Source organism: Sciurus carolinensis, chromosome 5, assembly GCF_902686445.1.
Source record: "Sciurus carolinensis chromosome 5, mSciCar1.2, whole genome shotgun sequence".
Taxonomy (NCBI): domain Eukaryota; kingdom Metazoa; phylum Chordata; class Mammalia; order Rodentia; family Sciuridae; genus Sciurus; species Sciurus carolinensis.
The window spans coordinates 155,311,617-155,334,159 of record NC_062217.1 but is presented as its reverse complement, the minus strand read 5'-3'; positions in this window follow the sequence as shown (position 1 = coordinate 155,334,159).

Below are 22,543 nucleotides of genomic sequence, written 5' to 3'. Positions count from 1 at the left end.
TTTTCTTATTTGAGCTTCCCAATAAGGTCGCATTGTTCACTTTCAAAATGAAGAAACTATGTTTTGGAAAACTGAAATGATTTGCCGACTGTTCCAGAGCATAGGAGTGATGAAATGGGAATTCGAAACAGGCAGGTTAGTTCTAGAGACTACTTCAAACCACTAAAATATAGTGTCACAACCTCACGTTTTAGGACTGTGAATAACTTAAACACATATATCCTTAAAACAAATGCTTGCTAGCCTTAGAAAAGATGAAAATTGAAAATTTGAACTATGGTTTCTGCTAAGTGCATATTGCTTTTGTACCATCTTAAAGGTGAAAAAATCTTAAGTCAAACTATTGATTGTCAGCAACTGTTTATTTGTAAGGATATGCCAATTCTGAGTATTGCATAACCTCCTTTCTAAGTTTAAAAAAATGTGTGCAAGAGAGGTAAGGTAAAATTAAATGCATACAATGTCTAGATAGGTAATTTGGAACATATATTTGCTGTCCAAATGGGTATGCAACAGTTAATTCCAGTCCTCTGTTACTCTTTGGGAATGCAGATATAAAATGGTAAGACTCTTTAGTGTTTTTCCCCCCTGGAGTAGTATGTGAAATCTTTAACTCTTATTTTAAATGTTAGTGCAACAAATGTATGTGATATATAGAAAATCAAGTTTTCTTGCTGTAATCTTGAGTACTATGCTTTATATAATACAGTCCTATTAGAATAAGTAGCCTTTGTATTAAGAGGTAAGAGGAGACCATTTAGTCCTCCAGGGTCTCTGATGTCTTACTGCTAAAATGGATCTGAGAATAGGCAGTTATAACATGTGATTTTTTTAATTCCTTTGATCCTACCCTGTTCTAAATCTCCAGATTCTCATATGAAAAATCATAGTCTTTTTGTTTGTTCTTATTTTTTTAATTGGAAAAACACTTATTGAGCTAAATGTTAAGGATAAGAAGAAAGAAACAGATAAACTCCCTTCCATTATGAGCCTTTCATCTAGTGAAATAAACATCTCAACTAAAATGAAAAATCAAAGTCTTGATGTTGAGCAATTTATAGTATGATTAAGGATATGAAAATCATATAGATACAAAAAAGACCTGAGACTCTTTTTGCAAAAGCTCACAAATATGAACATCTTGCCTACTTGTTAGAGAAAGGAGTCACTGGTGTAAGACATTAAAAAAATTTTTTTAAATGAAATAAAAACATTTAAACCTTTAAATTAGGATGGTTATCAAGAGAATTACAGGGATAAGGCAGCCCAAACTCCAGCAGGAGGAAAGCATTTGGCTAAATTTAGTAAACCAGAAGCTGGGACATTGGGACCAAGGCTTTGTCAGAATGTATTGGTCATCTGAGAGAAAAGATGTAAGACGATAAGTCTTTTCATATAACTAGGTTTTTCAAATGGGAAAATGGGTTACATTTGTTCCTCATTGCCTCCAGGGGTAGAATTAGCTCTAATAAATAGAAGACACCAAGGATAGCTTTCCGGTGTGCAGAAGCAAGTGCATCTCAAATCTATTGCAGGTAGACAGGTCAGCTCCAAGAAAGACTCCATCTCTTTCACAGAAGATGCGAAAGGAGAAGCTAGATAAAGAATAGTGGGTCTGTGAAGAGAGGATCTGAGCATCAGAAGGTGAGGTGGATGGTGCGCTGGTTCATAAGACTTACTGCTCATCAGAACCACCTGGGAAGATTTTTAAACATGAAAACATGAAAGAGTCTGATTCACTTGGCCTAGGGGGAACCTGAGAAGTTGTGTTTGAGGCAAATAATTCCCAGTTATTCTGTTGCAGCCATCTGCCAGTGGAATCAATGGACCAAGGTCTGCAGAGTGCCTCTTTCAGCTTTAGGATTCTCTAGAATGGCTTTTAAAGTAGTCACCTGGTTTTGAGCATGCATATTGTGTGAGGAACTGTGCTGTTTGCATTTCGTTTGTTATTTCTTTTAATACTTCTCTCCTCCCATGGGGCTGGTTCTTATACAAATGAGTAAAATGATGCTTTGTGAGGTTATATGTGATGAAGTAGAAACACCACTATCTATACTGTTCAGTCTGTGTTTCATTATAATTAGGGAGAGTTGCTTCTGGAATCAGAAGGTGTAGGAAAGTAGAAAGGAGGTGTCTCCAGAATGTGGCAAAACCTGTGCTAGTTTTGTGATCTCTCACTTATGTAAAGTCTTCTACTACAAACAGGGTAATTGATTACATTTCCCAACAAACCGCTGGGTACTGAAGTGCCTTTTATTGTACATGTATAAAAATGATTCAAGAGACATAGATAATGGGGAAGAGAGAGTAAAAAGGAAAAACTTGGGGAGGGAAGCACTTTTCAATGGAATGATCTTTATCTGATTAATGTATTGGCTTCCTACTCATATTTAATGAATAACTGCATTTAGAGCCATACGTAACTTTCTCAAAAGACACTGTGGAAGCAAGAGAACGTGTGACTAGGTAAAGAAAACCTGATAATGCAAATACACAGTGTAACTGGTTCCAGATAAGAGGCAGAGCCTGTGGTGTTGAAAAATTCAATTCCTGAGTCCCTCTCAGCCACAGAAAGGCAGCCTGGGCACTCTGTAATGATCTGGCAACTCTATTCAACTTTTTAGATTATTTTTCCCTCCAGGATAGGACAATAGAAATAACAAAGTCAATGTTTTTCAATGCAAAGAAGATCACATTTTTCTAAATTAAAATGATCTCTGTGTAAGCAAAGGTCAGTCAAGTCTGGAGTTTCTTTCTTCATTAACAAATCATGGGCCTCTGTTACTTCCAGTTTTATTTTAATCAAAGGGAGGCTTGCAGATGCTATCAGCAAGGCCAGTGAGGCATGCATTACATTACCAGAATCAGAAAGAGCTGAGACGAGAGTCAGTCATTACCATATGTTTGTACCTGAGTGCACATGGAGATGTAGATAAGGACATAGATACAGAGAGCTCATGTAATAGCACTGTCGCTGTATTTCTTGATTTTAAAATAATACTATTTACCCTACAGGTAAGGACCTTTCCAGAAATAATTATGGGGCCCTTATATTGTATATTTCTGCCCACTCAGGGATTTCATGTCCTCTGCAAAAGCTCTAAAGTCTGTTAGAGGGCCTCTGAGATAAGGAAGGACCATTCTCTCTATACCTATGAACTGGGCTGATATATTCTGTGTACCACGAAACATGTGTACGTTTTCAGAAAAGAATAACTTTAAATATTGTCAGTAAAAATAATCTGAATGTTTAGAAAGAAGTTAGATGGAAGATCAAGAGAAAGCTCTTTACAATGGGACAGTAGGAGTACATGGTGGTAGATATCTATGAAACTCGCCTCAGAGACAAGATTTATGCTTTCTACCATGCCAACAAGAGCACATACTCAGTAGATGTCTGTTGAACTCATGAATTTGGAATTTGAGTGGATATAGAAGATAAAAACGATTACTGGGTATAGCATTTTCGTGAGGGGTAGGCAAAGTACTCCCAATGGACCAGCTGACTATTTTTGTAAATAAAATTCTCTTTAAATACAGCCAATCCTCTTTGTTTGCATTTGGCTGATAGTTGCTTTCCTGCTAAAATGGCAAAGTTTGAGCTCTGAGGACTGAACCCAGATGACCTTCAAGCTCCCAACCTGGAGTGCTTTCTCTTTGAGTCCTTATAAAATGATCACTGGTTATACATGCCACATGATTGGAATGGTATAGTTTAGGACATAGGTATAGTTGTATACCTATGAAGAGAAGGTATAGTTTAGGATATAGGTAGAAAGTAATAATTTGATTTGACAAGCTGGTTTGTCAATGGCTACTATTGCTGAAAGAAAAAATTTATATAAAGGAAATAAGAAAATTATAAATTGTATGCTATGTTACATAAAAAGAATACTTCCATATTTAGGCAATATATATTTATTTTTTATACTGGACTTTTTAGTAGAGTGTAATGTCCAAATCCTGACATTGAGATCTCTGATGAACTGAACAAAGCTCACAAAATTTCATTGGTTTTTGTTTGCATTTTTGTTTTATCCCTGGGAATAAACATGATGATCCAGGCCTGGTGGTACACTCCTGTACTCCCAAAAATATGGAAGGCTGAGACAAGAGGATCTCAAGTTTAAGACCAGCCTGGGCAACTTAGTGAGACCCTACCTAAAAATAAAAAACAAAAAGGACTGGGGATATAGCTCAGTGATAGAGTGTCCCTGGCTTCAATCCTCAGTACTGTTTAAAGAAGAAAAAAAAAAAAGAAAAGAAAAAGAAATATTGTATTCTATCACCAGACGTGATAAAATTAATGAATTTTAAAGTATTGAACCTATTTTGAATTACGGGGATACTTATATGGTTATTTAATTTATTGTAAAAAAACTGAATTCTATGAATTACTAGTATTCAGTTTCACATTTATAAAGAACAAAATCCTGTATTCAAGGACAAGCTTATAATCATACCAATTCCAAATCCCCCAATCTGGATATCTATTCTCTGAGCCAAGTCTAGAATCAGTATAGTAAACATCAGGGTTTGACATTATACATGGAAATCATATTAGGTAGTTCAGGGGTGAACATTTTGTACATACCATTATAAAACAAGGTACAGAATGATGTAAGAAAAGAAATGGAACATTAAGTAATGGCAACATAAAAGTAATAATTTCAGAAAGCGGCTATCACCATAAAGCTGGTGGAACAAAAAGATGAGGATAGAATTAATCATAATCTTCACTTTTTTAGGAGAAATCTTGTAGCAATGGAACAGAGACCAAGGAGGTGGGGTCGGCCTCTGGTTGCAGCTGGTATCCAAAGAGCTTGGAGGCTTAGGAATGTAGCTCAGTGGTAGAATATTTGCCTAGGATGCCTGAAACCCTAGGTTTGATCCCCAGCATCACATACATGCACATGGGTACACACACACACACACATACAAGACAGCTCGGTACCAGGTTAAAGACCTCTCTGGAATAAGTGTTGCTCAACTGGTCATCCTCAGGAGATCACAAGAAGGGTCCTGTCCTGTGCATCTGATAGATATTTCCTTCTGGGGACTGAGTCTGACAAAGGTAGATGACACGAAAAGCATCACATCCATTTCCCCTGATGCCTAAAGAACCTGCCTTCCATTGATGAAATGTGAAAGGAAACTCTGTGACAGAGGAGAAAAACATTCTCTTATTCAGGTCCAATAACATAACACAGAATAAATAAAGATATGTGATTAACAGATAGAATAGCATACTCATTCCCAATATGCATGGCCTTGAAAATAGGCTTACTGTCACATTTGGCCATATTTTGTATACAATTAAGGAAGAATATGTAAGTTCAAGCTTAAGAAGGAAGGAATCAATGGGGTATAGCTGTTTGTAGAAGAGATGTGAGAATAACAATAAATATAGAATATGTATTTATATTTAGTATAGATGAATATAATGCATGTGTCAGTATGGTTTTGGTCCTCTCTGATCCTAGGTAGGGAAAACCTGGTATGTATGGGTGTGTGGAGGAGACCAGGTGCACATCTGCATGTGTGCTTCTGCATTCTTACCCCCTTATAGTACTTCAGCTTCATCCAGGAGTCAAACTTGTGTACACATTTGCCCCAAATTAACTCCTACCAGTTGTTTTGTAATTAAATTATATTTTAAGTATAAGCCAAAGTCATACAATAAAGCATCACATAGACAATATCAAAAATACAGTACATTAAATATGAGCTAATGAGAGCTTATTGAAATTAATTTGTAAGTGGTCTTCATTTTCTAAATGGTTTATCCTTCATAATAAAAGAGTTTATGGGCACTGAGATGCAGGAAGCCATTTTTCTGTGCAGAAATTAAAGGGTAGGGCCATCTGAAAATGTTTGTGTTATGTCTTACAGTTATTCTTGGATAGTATACAAAAATATCCCAGAAATGGGAAAATAGTATGCCCTTCATAGGAAATGAAAGGAATTAGAAGTGTATTGTTCAATATTTAAATAATAGATGGAAATGAAAGGAATCGAAAGTATATTGTTATGAATGGGTAAAGAAAATGTGATATATATATATATAATATATATATACACAATGAAATATTACTCAGCTTTAAAGAAAAATGAAATTATGGCACCTGCTGGTAAATGGTTGGAGTTGGAGAATATCATTCTAAACAAAATAAGACAATCCTAAAAAAACAAAGACTGAATGTTTTCTCTGATGTTGATGCTAATTCACAATAAGGAGAGGGGACTATGGAAAAATAGAGGTACTTTATTTTAGGTAGAAGGGAGTGAGGGGAGGGGAAGGGGCCTGGGGTAAGAAGGATAGTAGAGTGAAACAAACATTATTACCTCATGCATATATATGACTGCATGACCAGTGTGATACTACAATATGAACAATCAGAATGATTTTGGCATTTGCAGATAAATGAATGGAATTGGAGAATATCATGCTAAGTGAAATAAGCCAATACCCAAAAACCAAAGGCTGAATGCTTTCCCTGGAAAGTAGATGATGATATATAATGGGGGTGGGTGATGGGGGGTAAGAGAAGAATGGAGGAACTTTAGATTTTTGTAGAAGGAAATGAGAGGGAGTGGGTGTGAAAGATGGTGGAATGAGACAGATATCATTACCCTACGTACATGTATGATTACACAAATGGTATGAATCTATATTGTGCACAACCATAAAAATGAAAATTTGTACCCCATTTGTATATAATGAATCAAAATGCAGTCTGTGTAAATAAAAAATAATTTAAAAAGTGAGAAATTACATGCCATCGATGTATGATTTTTCAAAATGTACAAATGCATTCTAATGTCTTATACAACTAATTGGAACAAATAAAAATTTTAAAAAGCATATTGTGAAATCATTAAATATTATTTATGAACCATGTTCTCTGGAAAAAAAGAAATAGGGAAATGGATTGGACTGAAAATGTTTTAAGAGAGAGATGGGAAGGCAATCAAAGGGCTAGGTTTTGAGAGACAATTTGGGAATCAGCAGACAGGAATTGTGGACTTCGCTCAAGCCTCTGTGTCTACAAATAATTGCATCACTAATTGCTAGATAACCCAGAGCAATCAGGAGGAAGAGCCACAGAAATAATTTGGAATCCAAAGCAAAATTTATGAAAATGAGACATGTGCAGAAGACTCCTGCTAGTCAGGTTGGAACTTGGCTTTCTTGTTAAAAGTCAGGTCTTTATTACATTTCCCTATTGATGAAGAGGGTCAGGGGATTCAAATAAAAAAATAAAAGACAGGGAAGAACAATCTTCTCTACAAATTGCAGGTCCTACCTCAAGATTGAGAAGTTCATTCTTAATGCTTAAAATGGTGATCTGTCTAGAAAGAGCAAGGTGGTCAAATTAATGAAGGACTGATCTGAAATCCCACACGGTTATGATGGACAATGGGACTTACTCAGGTTTGTTGCGCTTGGAAATTTAGAAATGAAATGTGGCCATCCTCTTTCCATCAGCTGTTGGTGATGGTAACTTCCCAAAGTATCAGTCTCTCTGTGTTGATGCTTTTCATAACAAATAAACCTATACAGGATTCCTTGACAGACACTGGGTTTGAAATACATTAAATAGTTTAGAATCAAAAGCAGTTGTGCTTGTCTTGAGCCAAGGCCTGGCTGGGTCACAAATGTTTTAATCCAAAGTTTTTAATCCAAAATTTGAGGGAAGCCTGAGTTACCAACTCCTATGCTGGTAATTTCCCATCTGTCAGGATATGACCTGGAAGCCGATTGAATAAATAACATCCACTGGACCAAGAAATTTCAATTCCCTAGTAACCTCCCCATCTAAGGCTACATACATGAATTTTTGCAAAATCTGGGTCCCGGTATTCTGTAAATTCACAGTGGAAACTCACATTCACTGTACTTCTGCAGTGGTCCAAAGAGGGATAAAAGAACTCAATGTTGAAAGAGTCACAGTCCTCTCCCTTAGGATGCTTACAGTCTCATGACTGCAGAAAGGCTTATATAATGGAGGGTAAAAGTTTCATATTATATAACAGATACTGTAACAAAAGCACATCCAGGGTTTAATGGGAACTGGCTGGAAGAGCGAGAGTAGGATAGCAGAATTCCCTTTCATAAGGGTCCTTGAGTATGCATATGTCTTGAAATATGGATAAACCCTTAGAAGTAGGAAAATGAAGTAATGCCATATTAGTATCAATGCTTAACCTTTTGGAGTACTTATTTGTACCAGTAAATACACCAAAGATTCTTGCATGTATTGTTACATTTAATACTGAAACAACTCTATGAGGTCGTCACTACTATTTTCATTTTAACAATAATAAAAGGGCAGGTCAGCATGACCAAGTGGGAACTTAATATTCAGGAACATTTATCCAAAACTAATGTATGTGCACTTGAGTGCATGGCCCCTGCCTTCCCTCTGACAATGGAGGGAAGAGCACTAGAGGCAAATGGAAGCAACTGTGCATAAATTGGGAGGTAGGTATTCTTACCTGAGCTAAGTAAGAAAATGAGAATACACTGAGGAGGCAGGAAGGGGTCATATAAGAGGACAATTCAAATACCACAGTATAATGTCTCGGTTTTCAAGTGGAAAGCAAATGAAGATCACTGATTGACAGTGAAGTAGAGGTATGCCATAGTCAGGTTTGCATTTTAGTGAACTTACTCAGTGGAATTGTGAATAAGTATATTAGAGACAGATGAGACCAGGGCTGGAGGTCAAAGTCAAGAAGAAGCCTGAAGTAAGATAATGTCAGTGGAATGCCATGGTAAATCAAGAGTCAAAAGCCATTAGGTCATAGACCTGTAAGACCTGTTGAACAATTGTGCAATGAAAGCATGAACTAGGAGTTTCAAATTCTTCCACGGTATCCCAATTAGATGACTGTATAATTGAGTGCATGTTTTTTTATATGGAATATAAAGAAGTGAGGCAGTTTGTGGAAGAAATACCAAGTTAAATCATTTGGTAACGTGGAATTGAAGGGGTTTTTAGGTCATTCATGTGAATGAGTATATACACAGGAATATGTGGGTCTAGGATTCAGCTGAGAGATGACCCAGAATACACTATGACACACCTTTTTTACTTATGACCACAACCACAACCACCACCACAACAAAACCCTTTATATTTTTCACTTATCTTTGAAATTTGCTTTAGGATTTCAGAGGAAAAACTAGGAATAAAGGTTATAAAATTATTTTAGGAATGTTAAATAGATGTTCAATTATATGAAAACTTTAAAAATGTTTTATTAGCCATATAGATGTTCATGTATAATATATTCCTATATTTTTGTAGCTATAATTAGAACAAAAATACCACCATTCAAAGTGGAGCTTTCTTCTGGAATATGAATTTCTCATCACTTAACAAGGGTGATAACCACACAGACCCCTGGAGGAGGCAGGTCCCAGGCTGAGCCCCATTCCACACACTCCGATCATCATGGTTCATAGGAAGACAGTCTTTTGTTCTCTATTTCTTACCATGACTTTTAAGTCTGCTTTGTTTTGTTCTGAAAGCTCATGATTTTTTTTCTTCATTTTAGTGTGTATCTTACTTTTTAAAGAACACATATGCTAAATAAATTTTCATCAAAATAGTCATTAAGATTCTATTCCTCAATCCACAGTCCATACAGCTCATTTATTTTCAAGGGATCATCATAAAAGATGTTAGGTTCGCCAGACTGGGTTTTTCTGTCCAGGAGCCCATGGGAACAAGGTTATGGGTGTAGCCCCTGAAGAGCCTTCATGTACTCTGTTTTATATCCATTTGGACACATCTGGCTCATTTGGATAGAAGAAATTGCTCAGTAAGAGATTTTCAGGCTTAGGGAAGTCTACCAGCCATCTATCATGTGTCTGAACTGGACTGGACTTTAAGGATCAGCGACGTCCTGTAGGACCTGTGCTATTCTCAGGCACTAGCACTAGGCAGCCCAGTAGCTTTCTACAATCACAGCAGGGGCTTCCATCTGAGGCAAGCTAAGGCTGGCCAGTCCTCTTGACTAAGGACACAGAGTGGACACTCGGCTCTGATGTCACATCTCTGTTGGGCTCCCAAATGCCATTGCTCAATCCCTGCATAGTCCCAACATCGGACTGACAGAATTCACAAAGATAAACAAAATACTCCTGGTCTCAGTACTCAGGCTAGTTGTTATGGTGTTCTGCTTGTCCCAAAGGGGAATCAACTTTCCCCTCTGGGTCCCAAAAGGAGTGGAGAAATATCAGACACCAATCTTAAAGGACTGTCTTTCATGAAATAAACATGTGACCACGAATCGGAACACTTCCCTTGTACTCCACCCTGGTAAGTGACAGAATACCCCTAGGCTTCCTCGCTCTGCTATGGAAATCTAAACTTGAACAACCACATCTAAATATTTCTAAAGTCATTGCTCTTCAGAGAACAAAATGATGAAAAAGAAAATAAACAAGAATTGATGAGTGAATAAGGAAATTAGAGAACTCGTGTGCTGCTGGTAGAAATGTAAAAAAGTGAGGCCACTTTGGGAAATAATTTGAATGTTCCTCAAATAGTGAAATACAGAGTACTATATGATCTAGCAATTCTTCCCCCTAGTTTTCTAGAAAAAGGAAATCTAATACCAATACAAAAACTTTTACATGAATGTTCACAATAACATTATTCATCTGTAAACAAATCAGCCAATAAGTAAATAATGTGTATTCACACAGAAGAACAGTATTTGATTAAAAAAAAACATATGACATATATATATGACATACTGACACATGCTATAATAAGAACAGACCTTGAAAACATTACACCGTCATCACAAATGACTACATATTCTATCATCCCATTTATATGGAATGTCTAGAAGAGACAAATCTATAGACATAGAAATATATTACTGGGAAGTACTGAGGAAAATGGAGAGATTTGGTCAATGCCCAAGGAATGCAGTATTTTCTGGGGGTACAATTAAAATCTAATTACGATGAATGCTCCATTGTGTGAATATACTAAAAGCCATTGAGTTATACACTTTCAAAGAGTGAATGGAACTATGTGTGAATTATGCCCTAATAAAGCTGTTCAAAAAAAATAAAGAAAACAAAAGGAGTCTTTAAATTTTCAGAATATTCACTGAGGTTTCCCTCAAATATTGAATTGCCCTCATGAATTACACTGATAGATACAATGAAATTAAGTTTATAAAACCTATTACTCTAGGGTAAGGCAAGGGCCTGCAGAGTGAGAATTGAGTGGATTATATTGCCACCTGTGGTCCAGTGAGTCTCTTTCCTAAGGAAGTTCCATAAACCTGTCAGCCTTATTCCCCCCCACAGGACTTTGATGTGAGGCTAACGCATAGCCCCAGAAAGGGCTCCCTGGATCTCAGCCTTCCGTGGCTGCTGATCCTCCCTTAATGACTTTTGACACAGGTGAAATTAGAGAACACAGTAAATACAGCAAGAATGGTCCTCAGGTCTAGTGGCCACACCACCAGCAGGGCTGTATTGTCTGATTCTGAATGGCTTGTGAATTTTTAAAAACACATATATTTTGTTGCTGTAAGACAAAGATGTTGTCCTTCCTCATCAAAATTTGCAGTCTTATAATTGTATTATAAGCCTTCAGGAAAGACTGTGTGGCTATGCTGGGGAGTCAGAGTGGGGAGAGAGTCTGGAGATAAGGGAGGATAAGTCTACCCTGCTTACAGAGTGTTAAACCTGTACAACTGAAAGTCCATCACTTTTTATACCTATAAGAGTGAACAGATCCTTGTGTGTGTGTTTGCAAGGAAAGTTTGGCTTCAGTTAATACTGGGTTTTAAAATAGCAAATCTTGGCTTTACTGTCTTATTGGCAATACCTCCAATTACTTCCATACCATGTTTATTTTGGGCTGCCAAGTGCTGGTACTGTGAAAAATACGGAACATAAGGGCCCTTGGTGTTCCAGGAAACTCTGTCTTTATCACAGTTACAGTTCAATCTGTGGACCCAGATCCACCCTACCAACTGTAAGTAGACCATCCCAGCCCTAGAATCAAAGTTAATTTAACTCTGATTAAGCTTTGATCAGAGCTCGGCGTGGTGGCCACACGCCTGTAATCTCAGTTATTCGGAAGGCTGAGGCAGGATCACAAGAGCTTCAGCAACTTAGAGAGACCCTATCTAAAAAGGAAATAAAAAGGGCTGAGGATGTAGCTTGGTGGTAAAGCACCTCTGGGTACAAAAGCACAAAAGTTTTGATTAGAAGAGACAATGTGTGCTGATGTTTATTTTCTGTCAAGACAGTTGTACCCAGGTTTGCATTCATTGACCTTGTTCTGTCGTGCAAGACCACCAGTGTTATACTGAGGTCGGACCTCTGTGTGCAGGGAGAGGGTGTGTGTGTGTGTGTGTGAGAGAGAGAGAGAGAGAGGGAGAAAGAGAGAAAGAGCCAGTGGGGGAACAGTTTGCCCAACCCAGCAATTAGGGAAAATAAAATTGTTAGAAGTATAATAATATAACTCATTGATTTTAGAGTCATAAAAGCTGAAATTCAAACTTAATGGAGGGATGATATAAGAAAAACAACTTATTCCTTTAATTCTGATTTTCCAAACTTAATAGAGGGATGATGTAAGAAAAGCAACTAATTCTTTTAATTCTGATTTTCCAAAGTTGAAAATGACCACAAAGGCAGCACTGATTATAGTTCTGTGGTGAAGAAGAAATGGAATAAGGCATAGGAAATTGTTGCAAATGTAGGGCAGCCTTTGTTAATAACAATTCATGTGCTCTCTGGTTCAACTCTATGGTCCCACCTAGAGGGTTACTTTCTTCCCCATGGGTGTGGTCTCCTACCTTTGGACTGTTCTCTGTAGAATTAATGTCTCCTTCCAGCTGTCTCAAGCCACAGAGTAATCAGGGAACACTCTGAGCATCTCAAAGTGTGAATCAGGCTTTCCCTTTCTGTTTGCTCTGCATTTTCAATGGGTTTCAAGCAGCTGACCATCTCAGCTTCAACTCAAAAGCTCAATTACCTGAAATATGCACCCTTGAGCACTTGCAGCTGCCAATGGAGGGAATTTGGGAAATGAGACTGGGAAATTAGATAGAAGCAGCTAAATGCTGCCAATTCCTATTTTCCAAGCTTCTAGAGACTAACACCACCACTTATATGATTAATATGTAAATGATAAGCACGTTGGTTCCTCTGAAAGACTTGTGCTATTATAAATAAATTTAAAGACCAGACTTTTCCATGTAAATAACATTCAGTAGGCCTGGCTGCATGCAAATAAATCATAGTCTTGTCCTACTGAGGCAGACAAAATATGGCACTTGGTAAAGCACAGAAACCTATCTCAGTCTCTAAAGTTTAGCTACTCTAATATATCTATCCTTGCCCATTGCTTGGGGTAGGATGTGCTGCAAAGGTGCACCTTAGTCCTGGATGGCTATTTCTGAACCCAACCTTAAGATGCAAATGCAGATTTCTGCTGCAGATGGCCTGGCATGTCAAAAACCCAGCAGGTGCTATCTCTGAGACTTAAAGGCACATCTCCCAGATTTGTTCTCCCTTACTACCAGTGATGTTCCTTCCATCAATCAGACAACTTTTTCCATCAGCTGTTTCCTCTTCCCATTATAACACTTTCCTTTCTCTGATCCCACTCCTACCACTAATCAAAAAAAATATATATATCCTAGGAAAGAATCTGGCATAAGCCATTTACCTTTTACAGTAGCTTTCAGTGAGCTAGGTGGAATCTTTGTGCAAAGGTAAGATTCTCATTACGAGTGTCAACTCCAATAGGTAGCGAGGGTCTGGGGCAATTCGTTAAGAGTGATTCAGAGTGATCTAGGCTCAGAGTGGGGTTGTGGTGGAAAGGAAAGGGTAGCAGTAGGTGCAATGACCTACTGCTAGTGGATGACCAACTGTAGATTTCAAGCCACATTTGAAGAAAACTTCTAGAGGCTCCTGTCTCTACCTCATCTGTGGGGAGAGTGAGGGCATAGGTCTGCATGCCTGACTCAAAGGGGACAAGATAAGGGGTTGTTCACATGTAGCAAGACCAAAAGAATGCTACTTGCAAAGAAGAAACCAGTCCTTAGTTATTAAAATTTATTCAATCATAATACAAATTTTTCTCTCAAAGTAGAAAATTTTATTTTGCACTTTTTTCTGTCACCTCAAGTAAACATCTATATAGATTCTGGCATAAGGAATCTCCATTTCGGTATGAATTAGAGAGGGCAATGTATGACTTTTAGGAAACAGGATTCAGTGTGAGTAAACGTTTCTTACTACAATGTAGTCAGGTGGGACTGAGAATGTCCTGCCTCAGTTGGTAGATCAACAACATCTGCCTTGGGCATAAGAGTACAGGAATAGAAAAGCTGTCATCTTGTGTTGGGGAATACTGCTTAGTAAAAAGAATACGTTAGATTTAGTTCCACATCCAGCTGTGACAGATGGTCTGATTTTGGTCAAATCATGTTACCATTGAGCTTTGACCAATTCTAGAAGACTAAAATTATTACTGGATAGAAATGTGGGATCTCTTCATGTTCTTTTAGACTGTATTTGGTCATAATTTCAAAGTTAAAGGTGTAAGAATCGTACACAGAACTTTTCCATTCTCTTCACCCAGATTCCTGTTATGGGGTGCAACTTAAGAACAGACCGATCACCACCGAGAAGTCCAAATTTGAGAGTCTTTTTATTAAGCCGGCCGGCTGACTGTCTCACACAATGCCCCAAAAAATGGCTATTGGGAGAACAGCCCCAACCATAGGTTCGTAGGGGTTCTTATACCAAAAATCACATTAAACATAAGTGTCTGTTGCTATGATTCAAAATTACAAACTAACATCATGTGATCATCAACAGAGGGGGAAGTGGGTCAGAATGACCCTTACCTAGGTACAAACTGAAGAATGGTTGCTAGCATCCACATAATTACCGTTTACATGGTACATTGGTTAAGAGCAATAGAGGTCAAAAGAGAGCAATTTTTACTACATAGGAGTTGCAATTGTATATTATTAAACATGTCACGCTAAGTAACTGATGATAGGTACAGAGGCAGGGTGTCCCATGGGAGAAGCTTATTTCCTACATAACATGGAGTCTCAGAACAAAATGGAGTCTGTTTAGTCATTTCCCTTAGAGTCTGGCCTATGACATTCTCATGGAGTCAGATCTGTCAGTCCCCTAAAGGTTAATATGCTCCCTGTGTATTTCTCAGTTCTATGTGCATGCCTAAGCGGGTTCTCTCACTCCCACTTCCCACTTCCTGCCTCTCTCCTCCCTACCTTCATTCTGTATTCCATGTCTATCTATACATCTGCCTCTGCACATGCACCTGCACACACACACACACACACACACTCACACACACACACAAACACATATTTTTAAACATTTAAGAAAAAGTTGCAGATGTCATATTTCATTGTCTCTTCAAAATATTCATTTCCTAAAAGTAAGGATATTCTGTTACATGAACACAGAAGAGTTATAAAAATCAGGAAATTAATATTAATACACTACTTCTTAGATTCACCATTGCTCCAGTCATGGCAAAAGGAAGTATTTGTCATAATCAGTTGTCATGTATCTTTAATTGCCTTTATTTAATTTAGAAGACTTTTTAAATTTTTGCTTCCTGACCTTGACATTTTTGAAGAGCAAAAATTAGGTATTTTGCAGGCTCCATCTAAGTTGGGGATGTCTTATATTTTAAAAAAATATTGGTAGTTGTAGGTGGACAGCATGCCTTTATTTTGTTTATTTTTATGTGGTACTGAGGACCAAACCCAGGGCCTCACATGTGCTAGGCAAGCACTCTGCCACTGAGCTACAGCCCCAGCCCTGTCTTATATTTTTAATGTATAGACTCACAACATTGTTGGCTGTAATCCTACATAAGTTCTATTAAATTCTATTCTGGATTGTGTGCATCACAATTGGAGGCACATGACATAGATTTGTTGCATTGCTGCTCTTAACCATGATGATTTGGTTTCTCCAATTGCAGTTACTAATTTGTTCCTTCTTAATTAGTAACTTGCAAAGAGGTGTTTTGAAACTCGGCAATTATCCTCCTCCTACATGCCAATATTTCACCCTGAAGTCTCAGCACCTATTGACGATTCTCTCCTGCAACAATGATTATGGTGAATACCAGCTGGTAATTTTCTAATTCCATTAGTCTTCTACATTTATGACTCGGATTTGAACTGTAAGAAGGAGCTTACTCTTCTTATTTATGGATTTATATCCATGTGGGCTCATGAATTATTATTTTATTAAATGGATTAAAATAATTCTTTACTATCATTATTTATTTAGATGTGCTCAAATGGTTCCAGATTTAGTAAGTGGTTCCTCCTGGACTTGGCATCCTTTACTCTATGGCACAAAATAATATTTCAGGCATATTTTTTATCCTATCTGTCTTCAAAATCGACCAATTCTCCAAAATATGTTCATTCCTTTTTAGTGGAAAATGTGGTTAGAAACAAAATTCTGATTACTGGATGTGTTCATTGATAGGGTCTCTCAGCCACCAGAGTGAGGAACCCTGGTTATGGTATATACGCTCACACTCCTACATTTATATTTATGTGCATTTCTCAATAGATCTATATTCATAGATGCATCTATACATATGCATCTGCATAGAAAAATATAACTCTACATACATATGTGTATGAACATACATGCACAATCAGAAACATCCATAGTTAGTTATTGATCTAGCTGAAAATCTCAAGTTTTACTCCAAAATCCAAATACTGGAGGATTCAAGAGCCTTTCCCCTCTCCACATTTGTAGCTTCCTTCTCTGAAAACCATGACTCCTATTATCCACATTGTATTTACTTATTTTCCTAGACCTAGACTACACAGTAAATGCCAACCCATCATGTTACTTTTATGTCAAACTTCTTAATATTTTTTCTATCACATCTAGTCAGAAAAAAAACTTAGCTATTATGACTTTGCTGCCATTAAATAGATGAGAAACTTGAGCCCCAGAGTCTTAATTGTCCCATGTCAAGATATATTTACAACAAGACATATGTACATGTAAATATTCACACAGATATCACATATAATACTAAGTGATATCTACATAGAATATTATATGTGTGTCATTTCTGGAAATGCAATTCTGACAACAACCAGACTTCCCTGCTCTAATGAAATTATGATTTGGGAAATGGATCTCAAACATGCCGTATATATTAATAACAATTTTAATGAGTTATAATTTAATTTTTGTATTGTTAGAGTTTATTCGAGATGACTAGCCTTGTCAGAGAGGTTATTGTAAGAAAAGGAGCTGAAATGATCTGAAATTCAAGGCTAAGTAGGCACTACTTAGGAGCCGATTGAGGTGGAGGAAAAGAGTGGATCAGAAAGAAGACAGCCTGCGGCGGGGCATGGTGAGCATGTGGGGCCTGAGGACATGTGCAGGTGGTCACACTGGGTGGAAGAGTGGGAAGAGTGATGGCCCAGAGGAAGAACTTAGCTAACAAAGGAGGTGCTCCTTGATCAAAAATGTACATTTGAGAGAAAAAGGGAAGGACAACCTTACTTAGTTTTTTAAAGCATAGAGTTTAGCAGGAAATTGGAGCATCATTAAATCAGAACAAATGGACATCGAGTAGACCCATAGGAGCATCATTAAATCAGGACAAATGGACATCGAGTAGACCCATTCAGAAGCTCCTGCAGTAGGCTGGTCTTTTACTAAAGTGTGGATAATAGAGAATCTTTAATTATTGAGAATTTAATTTTTGATTTTTAAATTTTTTTTATTTTATTTGTTCTGATTAATTGTACATAACAGTAGAATGCATTCATACATTTTGATAGATCATACAAAAATAGAGTGTAATCTTTCATTTTTCTGATGATACATATTGCAGGATCATGCAGTCATACATGTACATGAGGTAATCATGTCTGTTTCGCTCTACTATCCTTCCTACCCCCTGCCCCCTTTCCCTCCACCATTCCCCTCTACCTAATATAAAGTAACTCTATTCTTCCCTATTGAGTTCCCTGCATTAGGGGATAGAAATGGAAAGAGTTGGATAGATATGAACAATATTCAAGAGAAAAATAGCTGATACATGTAGGTATATTGGGCATGGAGTGTAAGGGGGCTGTCTTAAGAATAGCACTCAAGTTTGTAACTTGTGAGGAAAACAACGTATAGCGATTTTGGAGGGAGCCCATGTTGTGGGGTAGACATTCAGATATTTGGACTGAACGTTTTAAGAACTTGTGAGATTTTTGGTGTATCTTCTGGGAGATATAAAAAGTGTGGCTGATCAAGTGAGACCAGGACTTGGAGGAGAGTTCTGAGTCAGAAAGACAGGCTTGAGTGAGTCATCTGCAAAGGGCTGGCATTCAGAGATGTAGGTGGAAGTGGGAGTAGAGAGTAGGAGGAAAGAGCAGCGCGTGGTGAGGCTTCAGGGACACCAGAATTTAATGACTAGGTTGAGAGAAGTAAACTTGGCAAGTGAGAGAAGGAAACTAGAATAGTGTGAGTCATGGAAATTGTCTATAGATTTTAAAGAAGTAATTTATGAAGATGAGACAAGAAGACTAAAACTATTAGTTAGGTTTAGTGACGTGGAGTCCTTCCGTTCTTAACTTTAGTGAAATCTCTGGGCAGAGGTGGCTGGCTCTAGAGCCAAAAGGGAGTGGGCTGGGCAGTGAGGGATACGTAAGGAAGTGAGCAGACCTTCTGAGGATTGGCTACAAAGAAGAAAGTGGGAGACTAGAAGTCGGATGATTTTTCAAAGAAAACATGGAAGTTTGCTCTGGGCTTGAGATTCTAAATTTTCTTCTTCTCCTTCTTTTCTTCCTTTAGATTCTGTGCTTCAGCAACCCATACAGATGCAGATCTCAAACTGCCATAGGAGTGAGTTAAAAGAACCCATCCAGGTTCTCTAAACCTATCATCTCCAAGAAGTGTCTAGGTTGCTGCTGGAAAGGTTCCCAGAGGTGAAGGTAACATTTAATGATCAATGTAAGGGTTCTGTCTTTAATAACCAAAGTGCAATACTGGGGAATGTCTCAATATTAATAAATAGAGTTTTTGCTAATACAGTCAGCATTCAAAAGTAACAAATTCACTACTTTATGTGGCAAGTGATTGTGACATTTCTGCTTTCCCAAATAATCTGTCCCATTAACTGAAGCTGTCTACTTCCTTAGCCTTAACTCACTTAATACTACCACTTGGATAAACACAAACTGCCTGAAACATCTATATTCTTTATGATCTTCCAAGCCCTGCTCCTCTATGGCTCCTTTTGTTTTTATTGAGTGAGTTTTATGGTGGTAAAAAGGTTGCAAACTGAAACTTGTCACTTTCTGGTTAGCAATAATTTAGCATCTAAGGAGAAAAACTGCTAGGTCGTGGAGAAGTGCAGTAGCTTAGGAGCTGACGTTGGAGGTAGAAACGGGGTTGACTTAAAAGGGACTGACTGTAACTTAGACGTGGAAATTGGGCTGAGAAAGCACTCTCCACTGTGAAAGCGAGAAGGAATAAACAGGGAATGTTGACAACAGACTGCTGGAAAATGTTAAAGCAGAGAGAAAGGAGCACATCATGCTAATACTGTGAATAAAATAATAGTATTGATGTCGATATCGGCCCTCACTTTTCCAGGGCTGCAAGCCTTCCGGCTACCCACTGCTTAAAGGGCTTTGGAAGCAAAACTCATTTCACTGCCTTATGGATTTGGGCAAATATTTTAATTTTTACTAACTTCCATTTATAAATCTGAAGTCGAAATAAAAATAAGTTATAAAGCAAACTTTACACAGTGGAGATGGATTTTAAACTGGGTCCATGGATCAACCTCTTAACTATCCTGTCCATCATTTGACTAGGAACTAGGTTCCTTCCACATTTAGCACCACCTTAAGAGAGAAGTCAGTTCATGTTGTCTGCATTCCTCGTACCCAAAATAAGGAGACTGAACTAGACAAATGATCTGATTCTCTTCAGAGTTAACAATGTATTCTCTTCTGTAGAGAGGCTGCTTCTTAAGTCCCCACTACTGATGCCGCCCTTCACCGTTGATGAGTCCTGCTTCCTCAGGTGTTGAAGTATAACCCAGAGAAGCAAGTATAACGCCAAGGCAAGCGCAGAGTAAAAAGTTAGAAGCTTTATTAAAGAAAAGTAAAAGCAGACTTCTCCCAGGTGGAAGAAGGGGACCCAAAGGTGGAATCCAGGGAAGAGCAAATCTTGTCCTTTTTATAGGTTTTATTCTCCTGTTCTTTCCCCCTTATCTCTTTCCTTCCAGTCTGCATGACTAGGCCCAGTTTTGCAGGTAAGATGCAAAAAGTGAGAAGTGGAGGGTCAAAGTGATTCAGTCAGGTAAGGGCCCAGGAGCATTAATTAGCAACTCTCTACCTGTAGTCCCTGACAAGTGCAGGTAGATTTGGTAATCAATGGGCTCCAGAGATCCTTGATGTCCATTCTCCCAGGGGAGGTCTCCAACTTCCAGAGGCAGATGGCTTTCATGGTCTCCATTTCCTCTATCTGACCTGACCCCCTATTTCTACACAACTGCCTGTCTCCAATTCTGGCTTCACTACTGCCACTAGGGAAAAAAAACCTAAATAGTCCTTCAGAACTGAAAGTCAGGATACAAGAAAGATCAAAAGGATGAATGAATGAATGAATGGTCAAGGCCTGTGTGTACAGTACTGTTTTGGATGCTGGGGAATATCATGACATGTGAGGTGTAAGCACCGTCTTTCTGATGTCCCTAGACTGAGAAAAACAGAGTAAATATAATGCTCAGCTGTCACCCAAAGAATCTTTCCTTAATGTATTTGTCAGCATTTTCACTGCTGTGACTAAAGGACCCAACCAGCACAATTGTAGAGGAGGAAGAGTTTGTTTAAGGGCTTCAGAGGTCTCAGTCCACAGGTAGCCGGCTCCACTCCTTGGGGCTTAAAGTCGGGTAGAGCAACATGGAGGGGAGAGTGTGGCAGAGGAAAGCAGCTCACAAGGAGATCAGAAAGCAGAGAGATTCCACTCTCCAGATACAAATATACACCCCAAAGCCACGCCCCAATGCCCTGCACCCTCCAGCCACACCCCGTCTGCCTTCAATTACCACTTAATTACTCCCCTCAGGTGATTAATTCACTGACTGGGTTAAGGCTCTTCTAACCCAATCATTTCTTCTCTGAACCTTCTTGCATTATCCCACGCGTGAGCTTTTGGGGGACACCTCACATCCAAACCATAACACTTAACATATTTGGTGTAACGAACATCTTGATTTTATGTACCACTTTGATTTCCCAGTAAAAAGGGTCTCTGTAATACACAACATCCTCTCCCATGAGAGAATATACATGTGTTTTATTGGTAAAATGTTTTTATGAGAGTATTCATAAGTACAAGTGTGTGCATACATTTAGTCTTATTTTAATATAAGGATTCTGTGACTAAAGAAGTATCCAAGCACAAAAATTGCAAGTTAATAATGCAATGCCTATCTTATATATTCAAATGGAACTTTTGGTATTTTGAATTGTTGCCTACTATTTATTTGGTTTATTTTTTCCTCCCTCAAATTTTATTTTGTATATCCCTTTTTTTATCAGTATATGTGTTAGTCAGCTTTTTTTTGCTGTGACAAAATACCTGAGAAAATCAGTTTAGAGGAGGAAAGATTTATTTTGGCTCATGGTTTCAGAGGTTTCAGTCTATGATCAGCTCACTCCACTGCTGTGTGCTTGTGGTTTGGCAGAGCATCATGGCAGAGAAGGCATGATAGAGCTTGGCATGTTCACCTCATGTCATCCAGGAAGCAGAGAGAGACAGGGGTGGGTAGAGAACGCACTGGGGAGAAGATACCCTTCAGGGTACACCCCCAGTGACCTGCCTCCTCCTTATAGTTTCTACCACCTCCCAACAATGCTATCAGATTATGAACTGATCAATGAATTCATCCACTGAGGAGGTTGGGCCCTTGTGATCTAATCACCTTCCGAAGGGTCCCACCTCTGAACACTGCAGCTCTGGGGACCAAATTTTAAACACATGCGCATTGGAGTACATTCCAGATCCAAAGTCTGACACTGTGCAAAAATTATTTTGAAATCTTAGATGCATTTTCTCACGTGTTAGTACAATTGATAATGCCTTAACTCTTTTTTTTTTTTTTAATACGTCATGACCAAGTGAAACTTATTCTTAGGATGCAAGTTCGGTTTGTCATATTCAATTCAAATCAATGTAATATGGCACATTAACTGAATGAAAGATTAAAAAAATGGAATCATTTCAATAGATACAGAAAAACTATTTGACAATGTTTGACATTCTTTCATTATAAAAATTGATACAGAAGAAAATTTTCTCAACATAAAAATGGCATTTATTAAAAGCCCACAGATAATGTCATAATCAATAAAAAACTGAAACCCTTTTCTCTAAGATCTGGTATAAGGCAAGAATGTCCATGCTTATCTCTTCTATCCAGTCTAGTACTGGATGTAGCAGTCA